Genomic DNA, 17030 nt, shown 5'->3' with positions numbered 1-17030 from the left:
AGAAAACCACAATTTAAGTCATACAGAGTTAGCGTGCACTCAGTGTTGGTTGCTTGACGGTTGTCACCCCACTTTGAGGTCTGTGGATATAGAGGGAAAAATTGGATCGGTGTCTGGTAGAGTTCCAGGGTAGCTCAGTTGGGATAGATGGTTGGTACGCTTAACCAAAGGTCCCTTGAAATTATTGAAATCAACTTTACAGGGAATTATACCTGAAAGCTTGATTTGCAAGATTCTTCTGTATAACTGTCGCTAAATGATTTCACTATGCCAAAACCGGAGGAATGCGATAAATCAGTGGCGCTTTTGCTGTGATCGCGGCCTGTATTGAAATTGCGCTGTCATCAGTAACTCGAGCTGTTAGGAAGCCAAAATGTCGGGGAATCTGCTGTCTTCTTCCGATCTCCGGTCTGCATAATAATCAGCCGCCGTCATCGAATTGTCGCTTGTCTTGTCTACCTCAGCATTACCTTCACCGCTGTACAGTGGTCAGCGTATCTTAAGTAGCAGCCCCGGTTTTTTTTTTTTCTGAAACGTTTCCTCAGTTCACTGAAATGTAAATGTCTGGGAAGTCCGGGATTAATTTCGCCGTCTGTACGGTCCTCGAAGTTAGGATCTCCATGTTCAAAACTCTTTAACATCAATGCATTCGCTTTTTAATGTAAAAGAAGGACAGCATGTTTATTCTACCAGAAGAAATTAGACATGTCCTTCAGCTGAACCTAAATGTTACGACATCTGGACTAAATCACAGAAGAGTTACGGGCTAAGGTTACACAGCAACATGTTCATAATAAATCTTTACCTAGGTAATTTTTATTTAATAAATTTAAGAACGAAATTAAGCAAATTTTTTAGTATTGTTTCTTTTATTTTTATTTTTCTATATATCAACATTTCTACATATCAACAAAATTTTGCCCAATATTCTTTCGAGAAGATTAACTCCATATGTAGATGAAATTATTGGGGATTATCTGTGTAGTTTTGATCAGATTTTTTGTATTCGACAGATATTGGAAAAAAAAAATGGGAGTATAACGGTACAGTACATAAGTTCTTCGTAGATTTCATAAAGGCATATGACTCGGTTAAGAGAGAAGTTTAAATAATATTCTTATTGAATTTGATATTCCCAAGAAGCCAGTTCGATTAATAAAAATGTGTCTCAGTGAAGCATACAGCAGAGTTCGTATAGGCCTGTTTCTGTGTGATGCTTTTCCAATTCACTGCGGGCTAAAGCAAGGAGATGCACTATCACCTTTACTTTTTAACTTTGTTCTGGAATATGCCATTAGGAAAGTCCAAGATAACAGAGAGGGTGTGGAATTGAACGGGTTACATCAGCTTCTTGTCAATGCGGATGTCGTGAGAAATCTAGAAACTATTAGGGAAAACACGGGAATTTTAGTTGGAGCAAGTAAACAAATAGGTTTGGAAGTAAATCCCGAAAAAAAAACAAAGTATATGATTATGTCTCATGACCAGAATATTGTACGAAATGGAAATATATGAAGTTTTGAAATTTATCCTTTCAAGAGGTGGAAAAATATTCAAATATCTTGGAGCATCGGTAACAAATATAAATGATACTCGGGAGGAAATTAAACGTAGAATAAATATGGGAAATGCCTGTTATTATTCGGTTGAGAAGCTTTTGTCATCCAGTGTGCTCTCAAAAAAGCTGGAAGTTAGAATTTATAAAACAGTTATATTACCAGTTCTTCTGTATGATTGTGAAACTTGGACTCTCACCTTGAGAAGGGAACACAGGTTAAGGATGTTTGAGAATAAGGTGCTTAGGAAAATATTTGGGACTAAGAGGGATGAAGTTACATGAGAATGGAGAAAGTTAAATACAATGCAGAACTGCATGCATTTTATTATTTACCTGACATAATTAGGAATATTAAATCCGGACATTTGAGATGGGCAGGACATGTAGAACTAATGGGCGAATCCAGAAATGCATATAGAGTGTTAGTTGGAAGGCCTAAGGGAAAAAAAGACCATTGGGGAGGCCGAGACGTAGATGGGAGGATAATATTAAAATCGATTTGAGTGAGGTGGGATATGATGGTAGAGACTGGATTAATCTTGCTCAGGATAGGGACCGATGGCGGGCTTACTTGAGGGCGGCAGTGAACCTCCTGGTTCCTTAAAAGCCATAAGTAAGTACATATATGAACATACTTAATCATTCGAAATTAAATTGTGTTCTTGACTTGATTTTCTACTTTTATCTTTTTAATTATCCCTGTTTTGTAATAATTGTATTGGTTTTGTAATTTTGTTGAATCTTTGTTACCGGTATTTATTTATTTTATTTATTCATTCATTTGTTGTTGAACATAACACGCAAAGCCCAATTACAATGTTCACGACTAACAAATTAATTTATAAAACATAAACAAGGAAAAGGAAATGGAAACATACACTTACTAAAACTGAAACAAAATAGAAATAAGAGAGAGAGAAAAAAAAGAGAAATTGAAATAAGGTGTGAAAGTAGCTTCAAATTAACTTACAACAATATTCTGTGAAATATGATAACAAATAATTTTGTACGATGAAAGAGTAATGGAACGGAGAAAAATTCTCTCCGGCGCCGGGATTTGAACCCGGGTTTTCAGGTCTACGTGCTGATGCTTTATCCACTAAGCCACACCGGATACCCACCCCGGCGTCGGACAGAATCGTCTCAGATCGTATGATGACGCAGAATATCTGCATGGAAATATCATATGTACTTCGGTACATGAAAATAATATATATGATATGCGTAAATCACTTCGTGATTTAAGACGGCGCTTATTCCGTCGGATCCCGGCCAGCTAGTTACTCATAACGAGTGCACCTCAGCACATGTGTGGACTTTAGTCCTAAGTTCATAGATCTATGACGTAGTGCAGAGGGCGGCCACTAGGGGGAACCCAAGAGTTGGAACTTAATCTGAGACGATTCTGTCCGACGCCGGGGTGGGTATCCGGTGTGGCTTAGTGGATAAAGCATCAGCACGTAGAGCTGAAAACCCGGGTTCAAATCCCGGCGCCGGAGAGAATTTTTCTCCTTTCCATAACTCTTTCATCGTATGATGACGCAGAATATCTGCATGGAAATATCATATGTACTTCGGTACATGATATAAATATAAATAATTTTGTATCTAGAGAAATTCATATTGAAAATAGCAACATTCGGATGAGGATGTAATTTATTGTATAACTGTAACATTTGGAAAACTGGGGAATTTTTGTGGGATTCAGTATTTGTCCTTGGTATGTAAAATAAATTTCGAAATTTCGTTTTAAGCTTAGGTGCATATAATGTTATATAATAAAATAAACCAACACAGTCCAACTTATTGTTAATAATTTTATAAAGAAAGTTTAAAGATTGACAATTTCGTCGAATTTGCAAACTAGTAAAATGGAAATGTTGAAGCATTGTAGCATAAATCTCATAGGTAGGATAATCATTATAAAGTCTGTAATATAACCATTTTAGAAATTTATTTTGAATTTTTTCTAGTAACAGAATATATTTGTTAGTAACTGGGTTCCAGATGTAACTGGGTATGTTCTTTAGTACAAAATAGTTATTTATAGGAACCGTCCCCTAACACGAGTTTGCTCAAAAGGCTGTGCGCTACATCCATAATATGTATGCAGTTTGTATTGTATGTAGCAATATCTAAAAAATACTAAGTAATGATATTTACAAGAAATAAAAAATCAAAGACAATATCGATAAAGAAAATATCTCTTGATGTAAATTATTCCATAACTTTTCAACCTCAGTTTTGGAAAAGGTGATGTCAATTTTGAAAAACCTAGTTGTAATTTCGAAAAAGCTAACGACAATTTCGAAAAATGGGAGTTCAATGTCAAAAATGGTACCAAATTCGGAAAAGAATTAAGTCAATTTGGGATTTGAAGGTTTTTCTCTTTTCTTTTTCGGCTACGTAGTAACACTATATTAGGGCGAACTTTAGAGGCCTATATACGGGGACAAAATAAATATTCGAATAAAATATTGAGTGGAACAACAGCAATACGTGCAACCGCCTTCTCTTTAGTTTTCGTTTGATTGAGACTGTATTAGTATTTCGTTTAAAAAAATTTTAAATGCAAAGACAGGCAGTGGTGTTTTTGTATTTTAAACAGTATAAATTCATAAATATACCATGGCCTTACAGTCGTCCATGCACTGATACTTCCAGTGTACGCACAGTAACAGATTTTCCGAGCACATTAAATTGTCGTAGCCCCAACAGAGTATTATCATAGTGTAGTACATGCAGTCACGAAGCTCAATACGTAGTAAATATGCATCCATAGGTAGTTGCTAACCACTAGGATCGCTAATATCGCCTCATTACAGACAATGCGAAATAGTACCGGCAGAGTCTATTGTTTCTAGCACCCTCACAACTCAAGCTTCGTGACTGTATCTAGACTGTGGTATTATTTCGAATACGCTTCTAGACACTTCTTAAACGCCGCGCGGAACCAATATTGTGAGAGAAGAATTTCTTCTCAGAGTATAGCAGATTTATTTATTTATTGTAGCAGAGTTAAGGCCATAAGGCTTTCTCTTCCACGCTACCAGAGCGAAATACGCACTCAATTATTAACAATAGTAATTTTAATAATACTATTGGATCTGCGTAGCTGTAGGAAAAAAAACACAAAAGGCAACAGAGATTTAACTGGAAACTCTTCTCACCAGCAGCGTTTTTCTCGATTATATAAATACTAGTGGCTTGTGCAGTAAATGCTGCAAACTAAATTCATTAAACGTTCAAATAAACATTTTTCAGATTTATTTTCAATGAAGAATACCAGACATTCTGAAAGTTATTTGCTTCCATAATAATGAAAGATACTCCCTCTCGAGCCAATACTGAAGAGAACCACGCATATAATTATCTACACCACACCGCCATTAAATATATAAAAAAGACCCAATCCCACTTGATTAATAACTATAAAAAATTTGATTTTTAATAATATTATTATCTTACGTAAGTTTTATAGCTTTCAGTAATATATACTATATATACTACATAGCCGCCACTCGGTAAAATATAGAAATCAAAATCTAATTTAAGTTATTCTGTACATCTACTTATATAACCCCAAAACGTTTCACTTTCATATCATCAATATAGCATTAATATGTATAATTAATGAAAAATAGTCACATCATGGCATTAACTACAATAATATTTCATTTCTAATAGTAATAATGTCATCAAACCACCTCAAGTTTTGTAGTTTTTAATATCCAATACACAGCTGTACCCAGAAATTACACACTACAGAATCGAACCTGTAAATTATTTTTAGTAAGTTAAATTTTTAAAAACCAATTTAATTTGAGCTCTAAATATGTCAGCATTCTTGCAGATCATGGCCTTCGTGTAATATTGTTTACTGTAGTGTGTTTTTTGTTTTATTCTGAAATGCAATTAGCTAGTTCTCAAAACTGACGACAGATGGATTTTGGAAAATAGGAAAATTATGTTGAAAAATTGACATTTCACTGAAAACTACTATTTTTCTGAAAAACTTTGAGTTCCAAGCTTCAAAAAGAGGCCATTTATTAAAATCCGTTCAGCCATTTTCCCGTATTTTCCATTACCAGTTCAAATTATACAGGGACATCATTTTATTTTTACTTGAATTTTTATTGTACCTGCATTTCTGAATGTACTTCACTCCCACCCCTTCACTAATGTCCTTGCTCCCGTCAGACACACAAACTTACGGCCGCTGTTGCATTCGAAGTCTTCAAGCAGTGAAGTAAACACTGCAGTGTATAGTGTGTTTCATAAATATGGTTACGTTTTCTATAGAAGAAAGAACCTATATTAATAATATCTTACTAAAAAATTATATTCAAGAAACGATAAATTCAATTTCAGAGAATATGCTTCAAAATGTTTTTAATAATATGCGTAAAGAATTGAAGCCTGCACTGTAATGAACAGCAACCATTTTCAGCAACTTGTTTAAAAATTCAGATTAGCTTATTTTGAATTGCGGTGGCTAGAAGCAAAGGAATGCTAGTGACATTTGTAATAACATGAGTTAAGTGCATCCAGTGTAAGCAAAAGTATCTAAAATTTTAGTGGCAAAGGGATATTTTAATCGCATCACACATTAAAATATAAATAAAAATTTCACCGATTTTACGAAAGCTTAAATATTTAAACCCCATTTTCTCAAAAGTAACTTAAGTGCACTTACAGCCCTTTACTTATGACCCCCTCAATTTAAGTGCACTCTCTATATTGTCTGTTAACACTAATAATTAATATGCTAAATAAAGTAGACATTACATAACGAACATAGCCGCCTGAAAAGTTGAGTTTTTGAAAAAAAAAAAATGTTACTACTCTACTGTATTTTGATAAATTCCGTAAAAGTGATAATCAAACTGAAAATCGTAGTATCATATTTCCCTAAAACATATATGGATACACTACTTTTCTCTCCTCCTATACCTAGTAAATTGATTTGTTTACATATTGGGCATGTAATGGAAGGGGGCAACAGTGTTTCCGAGTATAGCCAGGTTAATGTTAAAAATGTTGGTAAAAAATAAAGTGATGTCCCTGTATACAAGGTGTTTAAAAAATACGGGGCATAATTTCAGGTATGTATTTCCCACATGTAGACAATCAAAATAGTTCATTACAACATGTGTCCGGAAATGCTTTATTTCCGAGTTATGGCCTTCACAACATTGAAATTCACCGGAACGTTTTTTATTTCCGCAATCAGCATGTATGGGCGTATGAAAACCTACGTGCAACTGTTCCATCTCATCACCAGGTGCGGTTCTCCCTCAACATGTGGGCCGGTAGCCTATCATTGGTGATCGATTAGTTGGACCCCATGTACTTGTAAACAGACTTACGGGGCAGGCGTACACAAACTTCCTGGAAAACACCATACCTCATGTTTTAGAAGACACTCCACTGATCAATCGTCAACACATTCACTTCTTGCATGATGGCGCTCCTGCACACTTCAGTCGTACGGCTCGCCGGTACTTGGATCGAAGGTTTCCTGATCGATCGATGGATAGGTAGAGGTGGCCCAAATGCTTGGCCTCCACGCTCACCTGATCTGAACCCTCTCGATTTCTACTTGTGGGGCCATTTAAAATCATGGGTTTATTCGTCTCCGGTGCCTGATTTGGAATCCCTGCGGAATCGAATTGTGGCATGTTCTGAGGACATACGCAATACTCCTGGAGTTTGAGATCGTTTTCGCAGGTCAATGAGACATCGATGTGAGGTCTGTATTCGAGCAGGAGGTGGACATTTTGAACATCTTCTGTAATGACAACGACCTGCGGAAAGAAAAACGTTCCGGTGAATTTGAATGTTGTGAAGGCCATAACTCGGAAATGAAGCATTTCCGGACACATGTTGTAATGAACTATTTTGATTGACTACATGTGGGAAATACATACCTGAAATTATGTCCCTTATTTTTGAAACACCCTGTATATAGATATTATACTGAATCAAACAAATAAATCTTAACATAGAGTTTGTTATAAAATACTTACTGTAGTTTGTGAAATACTTATTTGCAACTATTACTGCCTTTAACATATCTGGTCTCGTACATTTCCTCTATTAAGGACTCTTGGATTTTTCCCCGAAATAGTAAACAAAATTGAAAGGTTTCCGTTTGACTTGGTGGAAGTCATCCAGAAGACTAACCGCCGCGCCGAGCCAAACTCACTACATTTAAATATCAACCGACGGTTCCTGGAAATTTCCGTGAACCACGTTAACAGTACGAAGTTAGGAGAGGTTATCGCCATACGTTAAAGCAAGTGGTCCTTCTAATGAACAAATATTTCAGAAATCTTTTTAGAGTTCTTTCTTCTTGGCCTGTCATTCAAGATTTGTAGAAGTATTCTAGACTCGCTCATTATTTTAGCATGCTTCCATTTATGGATAGGTTTGTTAGTTTTATCTAGAATTTGTGTGATTTGTATTTCTGTGTAGAATGTCGTAATTTATTTTGTTATCCAACAAAATTTAACTAGCTTTTCTGAGAAAAGATAAATGTTAACAAAGATTTCGCATCATGTTTATAGGCCTGTTATTTTCTTTGTGAATTAGATAGTAGGCTGTAGTATTTTTAACAAATAAGTAAATAGATTGCGAATTTCAATCTGATGCTTTACCAATTCCCTGCGGGCTGAAGTAAGGAGATGTACTATCACCTTTACTTTTTAACTTCGCTCTAAAATATGTCATTAGGAAAGTTCAGGATAACAGAGAGGGTTTGGAATTGAACAGTTACATCAGCTTCTTGTCTATGCGGATGACGTGAATATGTTAGGAGAAAATCCACAAACGATTAGGGAAAATATGGAAATTTTACTGGAAGCAAGTAAAGTGATAGGGTTGGAAGTGAACCCCGAAAAGACAAAGTATATGATTAAGTCTCGTGACCAGAATATTGTACGAAATGAAAATATAGAGATCGGAGATTTATCCTTCGAAGAGGTGAAAAAATTCAAATATCTTGAAGCAACAGTAACAAATATGAATGACACTCGGGAGAAAATTAAACGCAGAATAAATATGGGAAATACCTGTTATTATTCGGTTGAGAAGCTTTTCTCATCTAGTCTGCTGTCAAAAAATCCGAAAGTTAGAATTTATAAAACAGTTACATTACCGGTTGTTCTGTATGGTTGTGAAACTTGGACTCTCACTTTGAGATAGGAACAGAGATTAAGGATCTTTGAGAATAAGTTTCTTAGGAAAATATTTGAGGCTAAAAGGGATGAAGTTACAGGAGAATGGAGAAAGTTACACAACGCAGAGCTGCACGCATTGTATTCTTCGCCTGACATAATTAGGAACATTAAATCCAGACGCTTGAGATGGGCAGGGCATGTAGCACGTATGTGCGAATCCAGAAATTCATATAGAGTGTTAGTAGGGAGGCTGGAGGAAAAAAGACCTTTGGTGAGGCCGATACGTAAATTGGAGAATAAATTAAAACGGATTTGTGGGAGGTGGGATATGATGGTAGAGACTGGATTAATCTTGCACAGGATAGGGACCGATGGTGGCTTATGTGAGGGCGGCAAAGAACCTGCGGGTTTCTTAGAAACCATTTGTAAGTAAGTAAATAGATTAATTATTTTTGTGAATTTCTTTCCCGAAAATTGTCTCATTTTTAGCAGGTATCTTGTGTAGATTTCCTAGAAGATTATTTTTCGGACTGGCAGTACTTTCTTTATAATTAATGCAAAGCGAAAAGAGAGAAAAATATGGAGACTTGCAATGGAATGCGACTTTTGTTGGAGATTTTTTTTCCAGCCTGACGTACGGTATATAATATAACGAAATGAAAGTAGTACCCATTAAACGGGTAAGTTTATGTCATTGTTGACGAGGGAGTCCGTGATGATTTCAGTCTGTTTTTTCAAGTGTTGCTGCTGATTATAAATGTGGACTGCAAATCCCCTTTTTCTTCTCAGTTTAGACAGTTTTATGTATGAAATTTATGAAGACCACCTTGAAGTTCTACCCAGACCACTTAACCTTTCCCAATGTAATATAAAAGATAACGCGAATGTATTTACATTATCTACCAGCGAGTGTCGGTTGTTTCTGTAATCTTTGTCACATTTTACGACCAAGACACGCATATAGACGTAATACCGTTACTATAATCAACTCGATCTATCGATTCAAGTTGCCAAGTGAACGCCCAGACAGCTTTGCCGCTGACTTTAGATGGACATGGGAGAACTTAACCTCCAAAATTTTAGAATGTTTGTTTAACGAGAGAAATGAGGCTGTTTGAACATAAGTAAATGTCTGCTCTCTGATGAATAAAGTAAGCAAATAAATGAGCATCGCTACGTAAGTACAGGAAGATAATATTTAAATACCTCTACTTCTGTACGTTTTATTTTCTACTTCAAGCAGAACTATTGCCATTAATTCTCAATCGATCTGATTTCATCACAAAAAGAATACTAATAATAATAATAATAATAATAATAATAATAATAATAATAATAATAATAATAATAATAATAATAATATTTTACGTATTTACTTATAAATGGCTTTTAGAGAACCCGGAGGTTCATTGCCGCCCTCACATAAGCCCGCCATCGGTCTCTATCATAAGCAAGATTAATCCAGTCCCTAGCATCATATCCCACCTCCCTCAAATTCATTTTAATATTACCCTCCCATCTACATCTCAGCCCCCGCAAAGGTCTTTTTCCCTCCGGTCTTCCAACTAAAGGCTGGTTCACAATAAACCGGGAACGGAAACGACAGCGAGAACGAGAACGGAAATAATGTGAAAATAAATGTATTTAAATGTGAGGATTCACAATTAACTATTGTGAATGCTCACATTTAAATACATCATTTATTTTAACATTATTTCCGTTCTCGTTCTAGTTGTCGTTTCCGTTCCTGGTTTTTTGTGAATCAGCCTTAACACTATATGCATTTCTGGATTCGCCCATACGTGCTACATGCCCTGCCCATGTCAAACGTCTGGATTTAATGTTCCTAATTATGTTAGATGAAGAAAACAATGCGAGCAGTTCTGCGTTGTGTAACTTTCTCAATTCTCCTGTAACTTCATTCCTCTTAGCCCCAAATATTTTCCTAAGAACCTTATTCTCAAACACCCTCAATCTCTGTTCCTCTCCCAAAGTGAGAGTCCAAGTTTCACAGCCATACAGAACAACCGGTAATATAACTGTTTTTTAAGATTTTTTGACAGCAGACTAGATGACAAAAGCTTCTCAACCGAATAATAACAAGCATTTCCCATATTTATTCTGTGTTTAATTTTCTTCCTAGTGTCGTTTATATTTGTTACTGTTGCTCCAAGACATTTGAATTTTTCCACTTCGTCGAAGGATAAATCTCCAATTTTTATGTTTTCATTTCGTACAATATTCTGATTACGAGGCATAATCATATACTTTGTCTTTTCGGGATTTACTTCCAAACCTATCGCTTTATTTGCTTCAAGTAAAATTTCCGTGTTTTCCATAATCGTTTTGTGGATTTTCTCTTAACATATTCACGTCATCAGCATAGACAAGGAACTGATGTAATCCGTTCAATTCCAATCCCTGTCTGTTATCCTGAACTTTCCTAGTGGCATATTCAAGAGCAAAGTTGAAAAGTAATTATTAATAATATTATTATTGTTATTATTATCATTATTAATACTATCTTATGCTTCGTCATTATCAGGAACAGAAACTCTTCATCACGTGTACAACCGCAATATTTTATTTGCCCTTTCTTTAGTAACAGTCTCTGTAGTTTTTTTGTAGCAGTTAGTGCTTGATCGGACTTAAAAAATTACAGTTTTATGTTTACGATTTCAGACCTACAATAGTACATTATGCAACGATCCTATAATGGTAGTAATTAAGACGCGAGTATGTTTGTTTATGAAACGAGCGCAAGCAAGTTTCAAAATTTTCATATGAGCGTCTTAACTACCATTATAGGCAAGTTTAATACGACTTTTTATGCTCGACCATATTTCTAACTTGAAATTATTCATAAGTATTCATGTTATGATTATCTAAGTGAGGAGCGGAACTGACCTTCTAAATTGTGAGTTGTGCGCAGACGCGTAAGTATTGATTTTTTCCGAGGAACGAATGTCATTGACCTTGATATAATCTAGAGAATAACATGAACATTAGTCTTGATATAACCTGGAAATTGATTTAGAATTGAAAAACGAGATGACAAATTGAATTTATTTGAATATTATTTACAATTAACGCTAATTGTTATAGTAACAGAACATAACCTTCTGCGACAGTATTGGACTTCCAGCCTCCGTGACTTTTCGCTAGTTGTCTTTCGATTGCATATCCGAGAATAATCGATACTTGCGGTTTTATAATGCTGCAATGGTGATTTCTCATTGGCTGAACAACTGAACTATAATGAATAGGTGTACTTTAATGAGGTGCATTAAAGGGCTACTACCAGGTGTATAATTACTACATTTCTGCATGGTCGAGCATAAAGGTTTACAATTTGACTGTAATGGAAATGTTGCACAATATTAGCATGGAAGACGAAATTTGGAAACTTGTCCATCACCGTTCTTTTACGTTAGAATGTGCAAGCACAGTCCACTATATACAGTCGCGAATCTCAATATGTAGTAAAAATGCAAACATGGATAGTTGCCCACCACTAGGTTCGCTACTATCGCCTCATCATCGCAGATCTCTCTCCTAGCAGCCGACAAAATATGTTACACTTTCGTTGTCGTGTTCTTTTGGAAAAATTAACACCTTCCTTCCAGTATTGAAATATTAAATGCATAAAGTTAATTTATTATTTTAATGAAGTATATTAAATTCCACCATAAACTCGAAGATACCTGCAAGAAATAGGTTAATATTATTTTTGTTTGTGCAAAACGAACTGAAATTTACTATAATCGCTTCACTCATTCAAGATTATAGCGGTAATTAACTATGAAACCAGTAAATATTAATTTGCATTTCCATTTACAACAATAATAATGGAAATATGAATTAATGGATTAACTTATGTACGTGTACCGGTACTTGTAGTGTAGGCTTACGTAGTTGAGGTTAAGCAATAATAATCACACCAGAATTGGAAATAAAACGTGATTAATAAATTTTATTGTAACAGACTTTTTCTACGTCTCTAATAAAGTAACAAATAAAAATAACAACAAAATTAACAGCTATAATTAAAAACATATCCTTTGAAAAAAAAAAGTAGGCCTAAGCAATAATAATCCCACCAGAATTGAAAATAAAACGTGATCAATAAATTTCATTAAAACAAACTTAATTTTTCTACGTCTTTAGTAAAATAACACACAAAAATAATAACAAAATTAATAGCTACAATTAAAAATATATCCTCTGAAAAAAAAAGTAGACTTAACCTTTATTTCTCTGGAAATTTAGCAGCTTAAGTGACAGAACTTTAACCGGTATCTAATGTCCTTTCGGTTAGACTGAAACATTTCATTGTGAAATTTAAGGATATAATGTATTCTAACAGTCACAAAGAACTTCAAAATTCAGAGTTTTGTTTCTGCACAGCATTCTTGTGGAAACCCAGGAACCTTTCTGAATCTTTCGGAAATCGGAAAAAGGATAACTCTAGCCTCTTTCTCTTACTGTTGCTACAATTTATATCACTACAAACGTCTCCTCCTTGTCCCATATTAGTATTCAATTATTATATTTTTAGCCATTAATATTTTCATTACAACCAATAACGAACATTTCACAAGCATCAATGTGAAATACGCAACGAGCTAGCACTCGATAGAAATACGATACAGTCCAAAGTCGACCATGGACAGTCTATTGTTTCTAGTTGCTAACCTCTTGGAGCGCTTTATCACGAGATTTGCAAAAAAACACCTCAAGCTTCGCGACTGTATATAGTAGACTGTGGTTATAGTAACAGAACATAACCTTCTGCGACAGTATTGGATTTCCAGCCTCCGTGACGTTTCGCTAGTTGTCTTTCGATTGCATATCTGAGAATAATCGATACTTGCGGTTTTATAATGGTACAATGGTGATTTCTCATTGGCTGAACAACTGAACTATAATGAATAGGTGTATGCTAATGAGGTGCATTAAAGTGCTACCACCAGGTGTATAATTACTACATTTCGGCATGGTCGAGCATAAAGGTTTACAATTTGACTGTAATGGAAATGTTGCACAATATTAGCATGGAAGACGAAATTTGGAAACTTGTCCATCACCGTTCTTTTACGTTAGAATGTGCAAGTGTCCTGAACAATAGATCTCCCTGAACAAGTCTCAAATTTCATATCGACGCGTTTTCAATCTAAACGGATTCTGCTAAAATGCCTGCCGGAAACTTACGTCAGAAATATTTCAGCTACGGGTTTATTTGTTGTGTCTGCTGTATTTAGCTCAGGAAATACATTGTCAATAGACAGTGCCTCAGCATGATTTTGCGTTGCTCTATGCGCTATAAACATTTAGTTCTGCCTCAGCACATGTAGGCTCTTGTCAGGATTCCTTTGTTCTCGCTGTGTATACCATTACGAGTATTTATGTTAATGATTAAATTCATTAGCTTTTCTCTGCTCTATGTACTTCATAATAGTGCCAGTTTTGATGGTTGCATAGGTCTAATGAATGAATTTCGTGTCTCATTCCTCGGTCTGTTCTAACAAAGTTATTTTTTTTCCTTCCACCTTGTTAATAATGCCAAAGCAAATGCTTATACAAATTTTAGCCATTCGAGCGCAATTCCCTGAGGCCGTTTACAAAAAGAAAACACATTTTCATGGAAATTTTTATTGGATCAGATACAGATATTGTTGAACTATTTTTCAACGTATTCTCCACCGGAAATGAGACATTTCTCATACCGTGGGATCAATTCTGTATCTCTGTGCCGTAAAAGTCTGCCTTCTGGGATCGAAACCATTGTGTTACAATCGTCTGCACCTCTCTGTTGATCCCAAGGTATGACAAATGTCTCAATTTCGGTGGGGAATGGAAAATATTTGGGGCTAAAAGGGATGAAGTTACAGGAGAATGGAGAAAGTTACACAACACAGAACTGCACGCATTGTATTCTTCACCTGACATAATTAGACGTTTGAGACGGGCAGGGCATACAGCACGTATGGGCGAGAGTGTTATTTGGGATGCCGGAGGGAATAAGACCTTTGGGGAGGTCGAGACGTAGATGGGAGGATAATATTAAAATGGATTTGAGGGAGGTGGGATATGATGATAGAGACTGGATTCATCTTGCTCAGGATAGGGACCGATGGCGGGCTTATGTGAGGGCGGCAATGAACCTCCGGGTTCCAAGCCATAAGTAAGTAATATGTTGAAAAATACTTCAATAATTACTGTATGTGTTCCAATAAATCTTTCGATGAAATTGTGTTTCCTTTCTGTAAAGGACCTCAGGGAAACTTACTTTCTGGGGGCCCCTTGTAATTGTGCTCGAGTGGCCAACATTTGTATTAGCACTTGTTTTGACATTATTAACATGTTGGAAGAAAAAACAACAGTTTTTTTATCTGCCCCCCCCCCCTCCCCATGAGAATGTTTGCTTGTGAGATACTTCTGTATTTTGACTAGATCTCGAATTGTAGTAATTAATTCAACAATGATAGTTAGTTTATAGCCGTCCCAACCAGGGTTTAACAATCGGCCTCCTTATCAATTCTAAATGAATATTTGTATATAATTCAATTTTTTCTTTAATAGAAACCCTAGTTAGGTAGGCTATCATTGAGAAATTTATTGGAAATGTAACAAACAATTCAGGCTACAAGACAAATTTCATTTTATAAAGAATACAGACGTGGACAAATTATTAGCAAACATGAAGATTTTTATTATATATTTTTACAAAATATGATTCTTCAATTTAGACTACAGTTGACATTTTTGTGTATTTCCAAATTATTAGCAAAATTGAAGATTTGTAGTGTATATTTTTCAAAATTTAACTCCTCAATTTGGACTACATTTGATATTTTTGCATATTTACAAATTATTAGTAAAACTGAAGGTTTTTATTGTATATTTTTAGAAAATTCGATTCTTCAATTTGGACCACAGTTGACATTTTGGATATTTGCAAATAATTAGCAAAACTGAAGATTTTTGTTTTTGTATTTTTACAAAATTTGACTCTTCAATGCAGTTGATATTTTTCCTAATTTACAAATTATTAGCAAAATTGAAGATTTTTATTATATGTTTTTACAAAACCTGACTCTTCAATTTAAACTACAGTTGACATTTTTGCATATTTCTGTCTTCTGTAATGAAGGAAATATGCAAAATTCTCAACTGTACTCTAAATTGAAAAGTCAAATTTTGTAAATAGAATTATCATAAAAAATCGTCAATTTTGTTAATAATTTGTCCACGTCTGTATAAGTGATGACTAATAATGCTAATCAATGACTTCAGTGCAGTGGAGGATATCATTTCCAGGGTGCTGTTAGGAACTTTTAATTTTCGGAAGACTTCTAAGGACTCCCGTGGGATTGTGCCTCTAGCCCCAATCATAATTCCTATAACGTCCCATGTCTTGATGTTATATTTGGTCCCCAAATCGCTGCAGCATGGCAGATAAATTGCCCGTTTTTCTTTGCAGACTTCTCTAGGTTGTTCCTCGCTGTTCTCAAAACGGACTGTGGGATCGAGAATGAGTCCACAATTTTTTTTTTCGGTCTATAACAATGATATCTGCTCTTAGAGTTGATCCGTCAGCAGAAAGGCACCCAATTTCCTCGTACACCTCATACTTATCAGCCCGGCGAAGTTCATTGGCAATCATGGAGCGAATTTTATTATGACGGTCAGTTCTCAGTAATTCTCCCTTCCGGCAAAAACCCAGTACATGGGCTAAGGTTTCTTGCTCATCGCATCTTCTGCAATGGGTAGTACCAAGGCTTCTGCCTGGGAGGCTTCTGACTGGAATAACGTTCTAGCTCATTTTGATCGCTTCAGCCCATTGGCTGCAGGAGAGACCCTTCTTGTTGGAAATTCATGCATTCCCTTTCTTCCAGGGGAATAAAATGTGACACCTTTCCCTTTTCCAGGAAGTTCACTCCATTTCAAAATCAAGGCAGGCATGAAATTTAGTAAATTCTCAATTTAGTGGCACATTTATCTTACGACCTAACCTCACGTCACTGAAGTTCCGCTGTATGTCCTGTATTAAAATATGGACTTGGATAAAACTACTGTAGATAATGGAAAAGTTGTGGTTAAGTGGATATGTAGATAGGTAAAGAGTTAAGGAAGAAGATAGGTAGATAGCTAGGTAGGTAGGTAGGTAGATAGATAATAGAGTGTACTGAATGACTTTTTCAAAATTTAGGGGGATGTAGAGGGTGATGTGGTGAAGATTTTTCATAAGCTGTTTTTGGACGTTGTCCATCATCTTTGCAGAGGCATTG

The sequence above is a fragment of the Periplaneta americana genome, chromosome 15 (genome assembly GCF_040183065.1).
Source record: "Periplaneta americana isolate PAMFEO1 chromosome 15, P.americana_PAMFEO1_priV1, whole genome shotgun sequence".
Classification (NCBI taxonomy): domain Eukaryota; kingdom Metazoa; phylum Arthropoda; class Insecta; order Blattodea; family Blattidae; genus Periplaneta; species Periplaneta americana.
The sequence above is the reverse complement of the archived record's forward strand: the minus strand, read 5'-3'. Positions refer to the sequence as shown.